Source organism: Coptis chinensis, chromosome 8 (genome assembly GCF_015680905.1).
Source record: "Coptis chinensis isolate HL-2020 chromosome 8, ASM1568090v1, whole genome shotgun sequence".
Classification (NCBI taxonomy): domain Eukaryota; kingdom Viridiplantae; phylum Streptophyta; class Magnoliopsida; order Ranunculales; family Ranunculaceae; genus Coptis; species Coptis chinensis.
In genome coordinates, this window is record NC_141463.1 from 15,675,692 (window position 1) to 15,689,085 (window position 13,394).

At 32.2% G+C, this 13,394-nt stretch overlaps 1 long non-coding RNA gene across 1 annotated transcript; it reads right to left on the reverse strand.

Annotated features, from left to right (window-relative positions):
• Positions 1–6,665: 6,665 nt before the first annotated feature.
• On the reverse strand, positions 6,666–7,447 carry LOC147480195 (uncharacterized). The gene is made up of 3 exons (XR_015203893.1): positions 7,385–7,447; positions 6,962–7,004; positions 6,666–6,850 (listed from the first exon to the last, which is right to left on the reverse strand). It is a non-coding gene; the product is annotated as an uncharacterized LOC147480195 (long non-coding RNA).
• Between the last annotated feature and the right edge of the window lie 5,947 nt (positions 7,448–13,394).

A 13,394-nucleotide genomic window follows, 5' to 3' on the forward strand; every position in this document is an offset into this window, starting at 1 on the left:
TTTCATAGCACGAATAATCTACCTTTGAACTCAACTTTCAAAGGTAACTAAAAGGGTCAATGAGATGATGAAGCTCCATAGATATGCCAAAACTTATGCAGTACATAAAAGTTAATCATGGTATAAACATATCGATAGTTATGAAATTGATTTGTGGTACCTATGGACAAATGATAAAGGCATAGACAAATAGGAAGGGAAAAATAGTACCATGAATAAGCAAGGCATGGTGTTCATGGACATCACAACATGAGGCATATCTATGAATGCACAGATACACTAAGATAAAAAAAATATATATATGTGGAGAAAACTAAAAAAAACCCCAAATAAGCAATATTGTTTATCAAAGCAAGAAACAAATCAACTCAAACCCAAAGTGAAGTGGATATAAAATTCAAAATAGACCAACCTTAGCTAATGATATATTTGGAAGACAGAATGCTGCGCTAGAAAAGAATCCTGCAAAAGATGATATACTTTTGTAGGGAGCAAATCAGATGGTTTGTTTAAATTTAAAAAAATCGGATTTATTTACCTCTGTTATGGTATCGATACGCCCGAGTCACAACTTCCACCATATAGCATGTCCAACTCCTAATTCTATTTCCATCACTCGTTAACTCCCCTAACAACACTGTCACACACCTACGCTGAGTGCAATCCATAAAGATTTGCGATGTATCAATCCTCAAGTGGATCCTATAATTGTTCAACAAATATTAGAAAGTAACTTTTGATGGCAAAAAATAGATAAATTACAAAGCAGTAAAACTTCAAATAACTATTCGAATATAACAATTCAAATTTATGCGAGTTACATTGTTTTCCTAAAGCGCCTTTTCCAATTACACCAACCATTTGATTTTCACAAATCACTTAATGAGTCGTTCAAATATATAATTAAGAAGATACGGACTGAGATCAACATTTTAAAGACTACCAAAAAAGAAGTGTCCTAAACAAAGCTAGAGGAAGCAGTAGTTATGCCAGATTTAATTTGAACTCATAAACCCATATGACCCTGGAAAGAAATGAACTAATTCTAAGGTAACATTAAGGTGATAAACTAATTACAAATTCTTGAAAAGCCTTATGAGTAAGTAAATACACACCTGAATTTGATTTCTGGTTGCCAAGCCCGCTTTCTTCAAATCAGTATAACAAATTAGTAGAACAAATTAATAAAATCTCACATAAAGAGCATAAAGAGTGCTTACAAAATTCATAAAGGTGCATATTCAGGAAGATGCATGAGAGGGAAAAAACTAAAAAAAAAATAAAAAAATGAAAAATAATAAATAATAAAAGAGTGACGGAAACACTGGCAAAGTAATACATGAGAGAGAGTGGGGCAACCTAATTAAAAACCATTTCATTTTTTTGGACCATTTAAACTTCTTTTGGGGAGAAGCGGTATGGGTTTCAAAACATAATTCATTCAATTCATTTTTAAAATATTTAATTGAATTGGCATATATTCATTACACAAAATGTGACGAAACAACTAAAACTTAAAAAACCAATTAAGACCAAATGTGTGTTAAAGGCTTAAAGCATGTGTCATTATTTAGTGAAAAACATAATCCATAACTTTTTAAGTCTACTACTATATGAAATGAAACTTAAGTGCCAATATATATCATTTCTCCAAAGCCCCTTCAACATCCAATGCTAAGCTAACTATTAATAGATGTAAACACTCAAGTATTGAGATCATTTGAAGCTTCCCCAGTATGATCTTATAATTAAGCTAATCGGTGAACACAGAAAAAAAGAGTAACTTTATGTATCGATATAAGTGTCCATACACCTCGACATCAAAAGGTGGTTATATGCCTCTGGTTCGCATATTAGGTGAGGCAAAAATGAATTAGCAATTAGACTTTTAAAAAAAGTAGAATGCTAAATTTTGATTTGGAGTTATCAAATCACGTAATCAACTAAGTTGTCAAATATTAAAAATATTCTAAAACCTGACACTATAATAACACTGCAATTTCACATTAAGTTCAAGTAGAGAGAGAAAATGAAAAAAAATCAAACAGATAAATATAGAAAAGTATGAAAGCTCACAATGACAATAAATTCTACTATGAAGGTGGGAATCGAATGCAAGACGTTTCACCTTATCTAGAGTTCATATCTTCGGAAAAGGAACCTTTGCGCTAGAAAAAAAAGTCCTGCAAAAGATAATCGTAGAAGGAGAAGAAAAGTCAGTATAGAAATGAAAAATGAAAGTCTTGAACGAATGTGAAAATACCCAAATCTATATGCACATCAGGTTCCCTATAAAACGATTATAAACATAATCTATTTTAGGTTTCTTCCAAAACATCACTATATATACAAACCAAAAAGCAATGGACAGAGTTGACAAATTGCTTTAGTAATTTAGTCATGTATTTATAATTGAATGACTTCCTTTATGTAACTCCATTCCTTGGTTTTTATCTCTTTTACTCTTATAAACTTTTTCACTTGAACATTGATTTACCATTGAGCAAAAAATTAAAATTCAAAAACGACCACACAAAAACGGATTGACAAACTCAAACTCAACATAGAATGCTTAGATCAGTTACGTAGAACCCCCATAGCTCATTTATGCATTCTCTTCAACCTTTACGCAAACAACTATTTGACAGTTCACTAAACACAAAATCCAACCATTTATAGTTATGCATTACCCAACCAAAAGTGAAACAAAAGTTGAAGCAACAAAAAATATATGAAGAACCAATCATAGAAACACATTAATCAAATGTAGTGTTCACATTTTTTGCTATGTACTGAGTCAAAGGTGCTATGTAACAAATAAAGTTTAAAATTTGGACGAAATGAAACAAAAGCAGAACAATTAAACCATAAGAATCAATTATTGAATTTAGGAAAAACAAATTCTCGAGTTGTACCTTCTGAAGACCCTTCCTGACATCGTTACATCTTATCTTTGGAGAGAGAGAGTGGCAAGGTGAGAATTTATAGTGGTACAATTAAGAGGCACATTGAAGAGACTCCATGAAAGGGGCGCTTAATTGGTGGTGCTTGGAAGATCGCGGGTCTATTGAGCGTTGGGGTTTATTTTTTTAATAAAACCCGTTTTTAATTTGGAAGTAGGGGTGCCAACGGGTCGGTTTCGGGTCGGGTCTTAGCGGTTTCAGTTTGGGTTTTACTATTTGAGGTTTTATCGATTTCGGTTATCAACGGTTTTAGTATGAGAATTATAGAACCCGACCCAAAACCATAAAAACCCACGGGTTTTTATCGGTTTCGGTTCTAATTCGGGTCTTTATTATTTATTAGGATTATTAAACAATTACAATCATTTAAACACTCAAACTTATTTTTATTTTTATTTTTTTATTTTCCTACATGATAATATTTTATATATAATTAGTGATGCATCAACAATCATATTTATATCAATTTATGAATACGTATCAATCATACACGTTAAAACATTTACAATTCATGTGATAATTTAAACCTTTGATATATAAATTAAAATAATCAAATATCTAACCTTATAATTTTGATTTTTTTTTACATGCATACACATATATTTGTTTCATTGTATTAACTCGATCGTGTACACGTGCAATCATATATATATTTGTTACCTTGATATATTTTACGTGCATACACATATATTTTTACACGTGTATTAACTCGCATTTTAAATCGAACATACGAGTACATGCATCTTACAATTACATCTCATCACTAATTTTTAACATGAACACTACAAATTGGTTTATAATAAGTGTGTGTACTACAATATATCAAGCATGTATATCCTATTTAAATATACACGTATATAAGTTAATAAATATAAAATGTATTAGTTAATTCATAATATATACATTGACATTATTATTAACATCTATGATACACTTGTTTAACGTATAGTTATAAAATATACATTTAACAATACACATTCACTATTATGATATATATATTTAATAGACGTTTACACGTAAAAAATATATTTTATATTATAATGTATGAGTTTGATTATATTAAATGTAATATAATACTAAATTTTAAATATCGAAATCATAATAATCGGTTTCGGTTTCGGTTCGGGTACCCACGGGTTTTTTACTATTCGGTTCAACGGTTTTGGTTCTTTATCGGTTCGGTTTTTAATGACCCATTTTAAATGGGTCTAACTTTTTAAGACCCAGAACCGAAACATTCGGTTTCGGTTTCGGTTCGGTTCCGGATAATCGGGTACCCATTGGCACCCCTATTTGGAAGACATTCATTTCCCTTGCAATCCTCTTAAGCTTTTAATTAGGCATTAAATGGGCATTAATTTAACCCACCTTGAAGCCCACAATTGAAGCCCGAAACCCAACTATATATTGTGATTCCAAATGTAATAATTCATTTAATTTACAAACCATTTTATTCATAGAAACTCTTAATTCATTTACAAAACATTTAATTCATTAAATAAAAATTTTAAGTATCAATTAGAATTAGTCTGGAAAGGGTTTTAAAACTATATCTATCGTACATCTACCCCAATCTAACTCAGATCCCCAGACGATCCCAACCTCTCTTTGTCCTGCCATTGTGTTTTATTATAATAGATAGATATACTAGAATTTAACCTGGGGCGATGCCACTCGATTGTTATTATGGGTGAATTTATTGAATCAAATGCCATTTTACACCAATTTATTTAAAAAAAAATTGGCATGGTTTCCTTTTTTTTTGACATATGAAATGAACTTGTATGTATAATATTGATATTAGACATGATATGGATTATAAATAACTTCACACGACAATGTGCCAATTTAGTTATTTATAAATTTATTTTTCAAAGCATACAACAACTCAAAAAATGTCTAAGAAGACAATGAAAAGAATTACAGAGCAACACTATGAAATATGACAATAGCTTAACGAAAATTCCAAATCGTTATCATCAAGCAATTCAAACCACCAAGAACAAAAAATATACAGTAAGCACCCATATTAGCTATGATGGCACATGAAACCATATGCAAATCTAACTAATAAACACAGTAGATTAACGACAAGTATGGATAGTTTTTTCTATTGATCAATGTTATTCATTCGTAATTTTGAAGTTGAAAAATAGAGAGGCTTCATTTCATATTCATTTGATTCCCTACATCATCACACAACCAATTAAATAATGGCCAAAAATAATCAATGTTCAAATGGTACCCTACAAAAACAATAGTGCTTAAAGGTTTTCACTGATCATGAATACTCCTTAACTTTCTAGTGCATACACCTTTGATAGAAAGAGTGTGAGCATCCAACACAAATACCTTGGTGTCTAATGTACAATAGAAATTTTTAGATGAATTGGTGTTCCTAGCTTGGACATTCCACAACGTAAATACATGGTACTATTGAACTAATAACCTTTTGAACTACATTATCTCAAAGTCATACAAAGTATTAAAAATTGTGTCCATTCCTTGCATGAGATAACCTGCCAAAACACTTATTTTAAGTTTATGATAAGTTCAATCATACACTCATTTAGAGGATCCATTCTAGATTGTAAAGTTGATCGATACAAAAAAATAATAAATAATGAAAAAAAAAATACTCTAGCTAGCTTTCTCAAGGAATATGGTGGATTGTAGTCGCCAGTTGGTATAAGTCAACAGGGTAGCATCAATGAATTGCTAAGAATAAGGCAATAAGGTGACAATCAAACTAAGAATTAAAGACTCACATAAGAATTGGATGAAAACACATTCTATTGCTGTTAGAAAATATTTTTATATGTAAATTATTTGCATGAACGCAAAGGGGTAGATCTAATTAAAATGATGATCTAAGATGCAATGTGTTATTATAACTATTATGAACAGATTAATTTGGTACATGCAGAACTTCAGAAGCTTAGGTAGGCTTTGGCACAACCTAACTGCCTAGAATAGCCTTAAGCATGACGAAAAAACTCTAGCATATTTGCAAATCATATTGTTGGTTCTCATCTTCTGTTAAAAGGATGGAACACCCAGTCCAGCTGAAAAACACTTCATTCTTATCTTCTAGTTTGGATTCTAACTTGGATTCTGCTTACGCCTTCAGAAATCTCTCATCGAATCAGACCAAAAATATATGTCTTAAGAAATTTATAGCTATAATTCAATAAATTCTAGCTATAATTTTAACTACAACATACCAAAAACTAAACGATACATATTTTCAAAAGATATAATGGAGCAGCAGATGAACTTGCTAACAATGTTGTATGTACTCATCACTGATCACACATAGCGGTGCACAATGGCAGACTTTATATATAACTCATAAGATATCTAGAGATTTGTAAGGATATAGATAGATACATAACATATAGATTCCCATATGTAAAAAATGTTACATAATCTATAAATAGATGTACACAAAACAGTATCTACTAAATTTACTTGAAAGAGCAGCAGCTCTCACACATTTCATTCATCACCAAACACATTAGTTTTAACCGTAATAGTACATCAAAGAGCTTGAACATGAAGTACCTGAACGAACCTGAATGATTGGATTGAAGGGAGCCTAATCGAAAAGAGCAATAAACAAACAAAAATAAAATCCACAAAATTAAAGTTTTTTTTTTTTGAAATATTTAGAGGGTTAAGGCAGACCCACACCGGTTACATTGAAAGACCCTAGCTCGAAGGCTTACATTGCCCGAAGGCTCTCGCCGATGCGCCCCCACACCGGTTACATTGAAAGACCCTAGTCCGAAGGTTTACATTGCCCGTAGGCTCATCAACCCCGAAGGGAACCTAGACCGAAGGCTCTCGCCGATGCGCCAGTTTTTGGTAGACCCAACCGCCTCCACCTTGTACAAAATTAAAGTTAGTACAAAGACTTCAAAGCTAAATGAAAATTATTATTACTGCAATATGAGCATTTTAAATATATATTAGAAATATCAAACAACACATATTACTTAGGACATTAGTATTGTGGCCGCAGTGCAATTATTCGATCACCTGCACACGACAATTAATGTTAAAGGAAAGATAGCTTAACAAAATAAGGCGACAATCAAAATAAGAATTAAAAGTGGATGCCCAACGTTTAAAGACAAAAAATGGTATGAGTTGATGTTATATTTGAGGCCCAGAGAAATAAACACACGTTTTTTAGGAACAGGGAATCCAAGTGATATTGATACCTAAAGTAAAAAAAAAAATATTAAATACTTAAAGCTTAAAGAATATAACATACTAAAAAGGACAACGTTTACATGGTAGGACTCTCTTATAGCTTTATTCACAACCCTTCAATGAAAATTGATATGAAAGGGGATTGATTTGGTGCTTTATTAGAAAAGGCCAATATCTATAAGTACTCGCAATTTGGGGAGTACCTAGGGAACTCATAAGGCCTCTACATGGAAGAAAAACCTGCTCTATGTCCATGCCCATGCCCATGTGTATGATCACCATGACTCTCCCAATGATGTCTCCAACCCTATGAACAAAAACACCATATAATATAAGAACTCAACCCAAACAAACAACATAAAAAAGAAGGCATAGGCGGGCAGTAATTATCTACTAGGTGAATCATACAATCAGAAGTTGAGAAAGTAAAGAGAGAAAGTACTGAGAATTGCAAAAAATCCATGCTCGCGATCACATTTGCTATAACAAAGTGAGACATGAATAATTTGTATTGAGATCTAGTGTTTAGCTTTGAAAATACAGAGACGTGAATAATGGACTATAGACTACAGAGATTGAATTTCATATGGTTCAAATAATTATCCAAGAAATAAAAATATCAACCCCATAAAAACTTTCATTAACAAAGAGGGTACCTATTACTGAAGAAAATTTGGGTTTTTTTTTGGAGTTTTTTTTTTTTTCCGGCGTGAAGAGAAGGAACATGGGTGAAGTGGCGAAGGGACAAACTTTGTAAACTGTTATTTTATTTCGGTGGTTTAGTGTACGAATATCTCTTAGCCTTTTTTGTTTTTGGCAAGTTTTGTTTTATAGTAAGTAGGACTCTATTTCGGTTTTTAGCTAGATGTTTATAGTAAGTAGGACTCTTATAAGAAACTGATTGTTTATCGTAGGATCTTCCAAAACTGTTTTCTCCACAGCCGCTTGATATAACAACATACAAAACCAAGCTGTTTTATTATATAGACTAGAATTTAACCTATGGCGATGCCACTCGATTGATTATTATGGGTGAATTTATTGAATCAAACGCCATTTTACATCAATTTATTTTTTAAGAATTTGGCATGATTTCCCCTTTTTTTTTTACATATGAAATGAACCTGTATGCGTCATATTGATATTAGACATGACATGGATTATAAATAACTTCACACGACAATGTGCCAGTTTAGTTATTTATAAATTCATTTTTCAAAACATACAACAACTCAAAAAATGTCTAAGAAGACAATGAAAAGAATTACAAAGCAACACTATGAACTATGACAATAACTTAACGAAAATTCCAATTCGTCATCATTAAGCAATTCAAACCACCAAGAACAAAAAATATACATTAAGCACCCACATTAGTTATGATGGCACATGAAACCATATGCAAATCTAACTAATAAGCATCGTAGATTAACAACAAGTATGAATAGTTTTTTCTATTGATCAATGTTATTCATTCGTAATTTTGAAGTTGAAAAATAGAGAGGCTTCATTTCATATTCATTTGATTCCCTACATCATCACACAACCAATTAAATAATGGCCAAAAATAATCAATGTTCAAATGGTACCCTACAAAAACAATAGTGCTTAAAGGTTTTCACTGATCATGCATACTCCTTAACTTTCTAGTGTATACACCTTTGATAGAAAGAGTGTGAGCATCCAACACAAATACCTTGGTGTCTAATGTACAATAGAAATTTTGAGATGAATTGGTGTTCCTAGCTTGGACATTCCAAAACGTAAATACATAGTACTATTGAACTAATAACCTTTTGAACTACATTATCTCAAAGTCATGCAAAGTATTAAAAATTGAGTCCATTCCTTGCATGAGATAACCTGCCAAAACACTTATTTTAAGTTTCTTAAAAGTTCAGTCATACACTCATTTAGATGCTCCATTCTAGATTGTAAAGTTGATCGATACAAAATAATAATAAAAATACTCTAGCTAGCTTTCTCAAGGAATATAGTGGACTGTAGTCGCCAGTCAGTATAAGTCGACGGGATAGCATCAGTGAATTGCTAAAAAGAAGGCAATAAGGTGACAATCAAACTAAGAATTAAAGATTCACATAAGAATTGGATGAAAACACCTTTTATTGCCGTTATTGAAGAAACCTACTAAAGAGTGGAACTTGGATTGCTCTTGGAATACTTGTAGAAACCACTAAAGAGAGTCGAACTTGCTCTAATGGGATTTTTTTTTTGGGTTGTGAAGAAAAGCTTTTTGCCGGTGAAGAAAAGTAAAAACAGGGGTTGAACGAACTGTTTTTTCTAGGTGATTAGTAGTATGTTTGTTTTTTGGAAAGTTTTACCATACGAAGGATTCTTATTCTTATTTCCTAATTTCGTGGGTACATATATTTTTGCTCGAGTAAAGTGGGGAGAAAAAGAGTTATTTCAAAGAGATGTTGCGACTTTCAATTAAGGTGCGTAGAGCAAACAACAAAAATAAATAAATAAATAAATGGTTAAAAGACACTCATTTATAATCAGCTAACTTAAACATTTATAATCGTTTTCAAGAGGGTGGAGTCTTCTTCAATTCCATCCTTAACTAACCTGCTTTTCAAGTTCAATTGTGCGTGCATGTGCCTTTCCGACCTACTCCTCAGTAGCTACCGAGCCTTTCTTCTACATACATAGACAAACTAACAGTGTTAAGACAAAATTCGAATTACTTATTATATTTTGACCAACTATATGAAAGATTGTTGGAAGACTTCCTAAATATTTGGGGAGAAATATTGTGCTAAAACTACTGAAATATATTCATCAACCTGCATAAACAAACCCAAACTGTTTGGTCCAACATCTCAGACCCTAATAACTTCTTCGAAACCATTATTACGAAGAGATGAATTCACCGTGATATGTCAATCGCCCAAAACAACAGCAATCATAACAGAAATGATTACACAATAAATATAAGCCAACTATCAATCTAGTATCGATTGAATTGATTCTCCAAAAGTTGGGCATAAAATTAAAGGCGCACGATATTTATACTCATTAAACAATAACAAATTGACATTGTAAAAATGCTACATTTATAACCAAATAATGATTGAATAAACAATACTTAATGTCACACTAAAACGTTTACCTGAATCAAGTCAATCTCTCCCTGCAAAGATGAAATACTACCAACTTTCTCATCAACAACCTTCTCCAACCTCACAATGCTCAATGAAGTTATTAAACTAACCTAAGACAGACCTAAGACAGAGATCTTAGATTTAAGTTGTTATATTTCCAATTTCCAAGACGAATTAGAAACAACATCAGATGCAATTACAATTTCTACCTCAGCATCTCCATTAACATTAACACAAATGATAGCGAAAAAGATTGATAAAACCAACCATTTCACTTTCATAGTCGCCATTGATAGAAAAAACTTTTTATGGTTCCTAAATTAAAAACTACTAAAATGAAAATCTTTTTTTTCCCCCATTATATAAATATATATACCATAAATTAGAGTAGAGTTGAACTTGGAGTGTCGATTAGCGTGAAGACAAAAAAAAAACCGAGTGCTTGCGTGAAGAGAAATAACAAAGGGTTCTTACTGATGATTGCGTGGAGATCCTTGTGCTTGAACATGAGAGGGCGAAAAGAAGGGGTGTGCCGCCAGGTGTTAGCTTACTGGAAGAAGAAAGGGTTGGCGAACTCGTGAGGAAGAGGAAAAAGTCAAAGATCGAATGGTTTTGCACTAAAAGCCCGTTTCGCTAAAAGCCTGATTGTTATTATAAACTTATAATCACCGTCAGATCATCCCAAAACTATTTTCTTCCTGACTGCTTGATATAACAACATAAAAAAACCAAACTATTTTATTATATAGACCAATACTCATACTCACATAAAACCTTTATGAAAACGTACTCAAAAACCAATCTTCCATAAACGTACTCAAATTGGAAGCAATAGAATACGCACGCAGGCTTTCTCTATCAAAATATATTTTGACATACGGCTTAATTTTGGACATATGGGTTTATCTATTGAATTGGACTATGGAATTGCAACTTAACAGATATTACAAACTAAAATTTAGTTGCTAAGTTGGAGCAAAAAAGAGTACCTGGAAGGACTATGTGAAGATCCGGAAAACCAACCTTAGAAAATTTGCTGACAAAAAAAGAAAAAAGAAAAGAAAAACAATTAGGAACTACTTTGATTGACCAAATTTCTCTAGAAAGGAAACATATTAAGCAGAGAAAAGACAGTAGCAATACTCATGATGACATGGTACTTGCTGAATTTGAAAGCCGACCTTTGTTATTGCAGTTTATGTAAGCATTCTCTTTTAACAATGGCATGAAACACTATCCTTAAACAGATTCTGTAAGGCTATTCATTAAAACCGGAAGTTCAAAATCATAGATCATCAAAGATTTACCAAAACAAAAGGGAAATAACGTACAATAAAGTTTTCTTCCTGAAACACTAACCCGGCCAAGATTCACCAATAAGGTAACTCCGCCGTGTGCTTTTTGGATCTCATTTCCTGGGAAATGACATCAATCAATTGAAGAACGATGCGAGCAGCAACTCTGGCTATCCTTTTTTTTTCTTTGTAGGATTGGAGAAAGTATTGGTTTCAGAACCAGATAAGTAAGATAATAGAATATTTTGCACCCGGGTAACTAATGGATTAACCCAATCTCTACTGAATAGGGGAAAGCAAATTTGCATACCAGCTAGGATTAGGATGACTTGACCTGTTTTGAACCATAGGCCTGGCTACGAAGGTTGAGATTCTTGTTCTGCCTAAGAAGGAGTATAGCGGCGCAAACTTTGATTGATTAGAGGTGAGCCCCCTACTAATAATATATATTTTGTACTTTCTTCAGCTTTCCATCTCAGCTTGCTTTCCACTACCTTTTTAGGTTTACACACCTTTAACTATTAGTTCAGCTATAAAGAGGGGAAAGCAAGGGTTTTTGGGTTTTTATTTCGGTGGCAAGTTTCTAAGAATAAGTAGGACTCTTAAAAGAATTTGATTTATCACCGTAGGATCATTACAAAACTATTTTCTCCCTGACCGCTCGATATAACAGCATAAAAAACCAAGCTGCTTTATTATACTAGCCATTTGGCCCGGCCTATGGCCGGACATGCTACATAGATAGCTAATGACTCAAAAGCCTAAAATCCACTTGAATAAATAATATATGTATATTGATAGATTCTTTTGAAGAGTAAATATAATGATTCTTTCAAGGAGTTGTAAGTATAAACAAATTGATCAATAGATTAGAAAAAAGCACAAAATTTTAAATCTTTATTAGCTTTTGTAAATTGTCATCTCTACGCATTCATTTGGTTGTGTTTTCAAGTTGGGATTCAACAAGTCCTCACAATGATCTTACGCTCCTTCTCTTTCAATCTAAATATTGGTAGAGGAATATGATAGCAATTGATATTAAATTTAAATATTCAATTAATTATTGAAAAAAAAATATATTAAAAAAGATACAGTATAATGATATTCTAACCCCAACTCGATATGCTAATATATAGTCGATACCAAAGAAAGTGAAGAAAGTGAAGAATACTTAAGTAAATCTTGATTCCAAATTAGATGTAAATTGGAGATTAGGATTTTGTTGGCCGTGCCCTGCTACATTGATAGCTAACAATTCAATAGCCGAAAAGTCTACTTGAATATCTAATATATGTACATTCTTCGCTACTTAGTCAAAATCCAATGTTCAAAAAGAAATTGAGCATTTATATCCCCAAATGCATTTCTCTAATATCAAGAAGAACTTAAATGTTGTGTCCAAATCAAGCACGGTTACGTTCAATTTACCCATTAGAGGGTTAATATTGTAATGTTCAATTAAACCATTAAATCAGATAATTTTCAATTACGGTGTTACCTTGTATTTTTAGGTTTTTTTCATCTTAGAAAATACAAATAATGTCTCCATAGAGAGGGACCTTAAGCCAAGATCCCAAAGGTCACACATGATTAGAAATCTCATCCAAATGAATTCTATAGTGGAATAGAGAGTTTCGATTGGATCCAAGTTGCAAGATGGGTGGGATATGACATTTAACTTGGATGTATGTCTATATTGACACTTTTTTCAAATGATACTCAAGTCATTGAAATATTTGTGTTAAGCTATTACATATAACTACCATACTGAACCAACTATTTTCAAGAACATC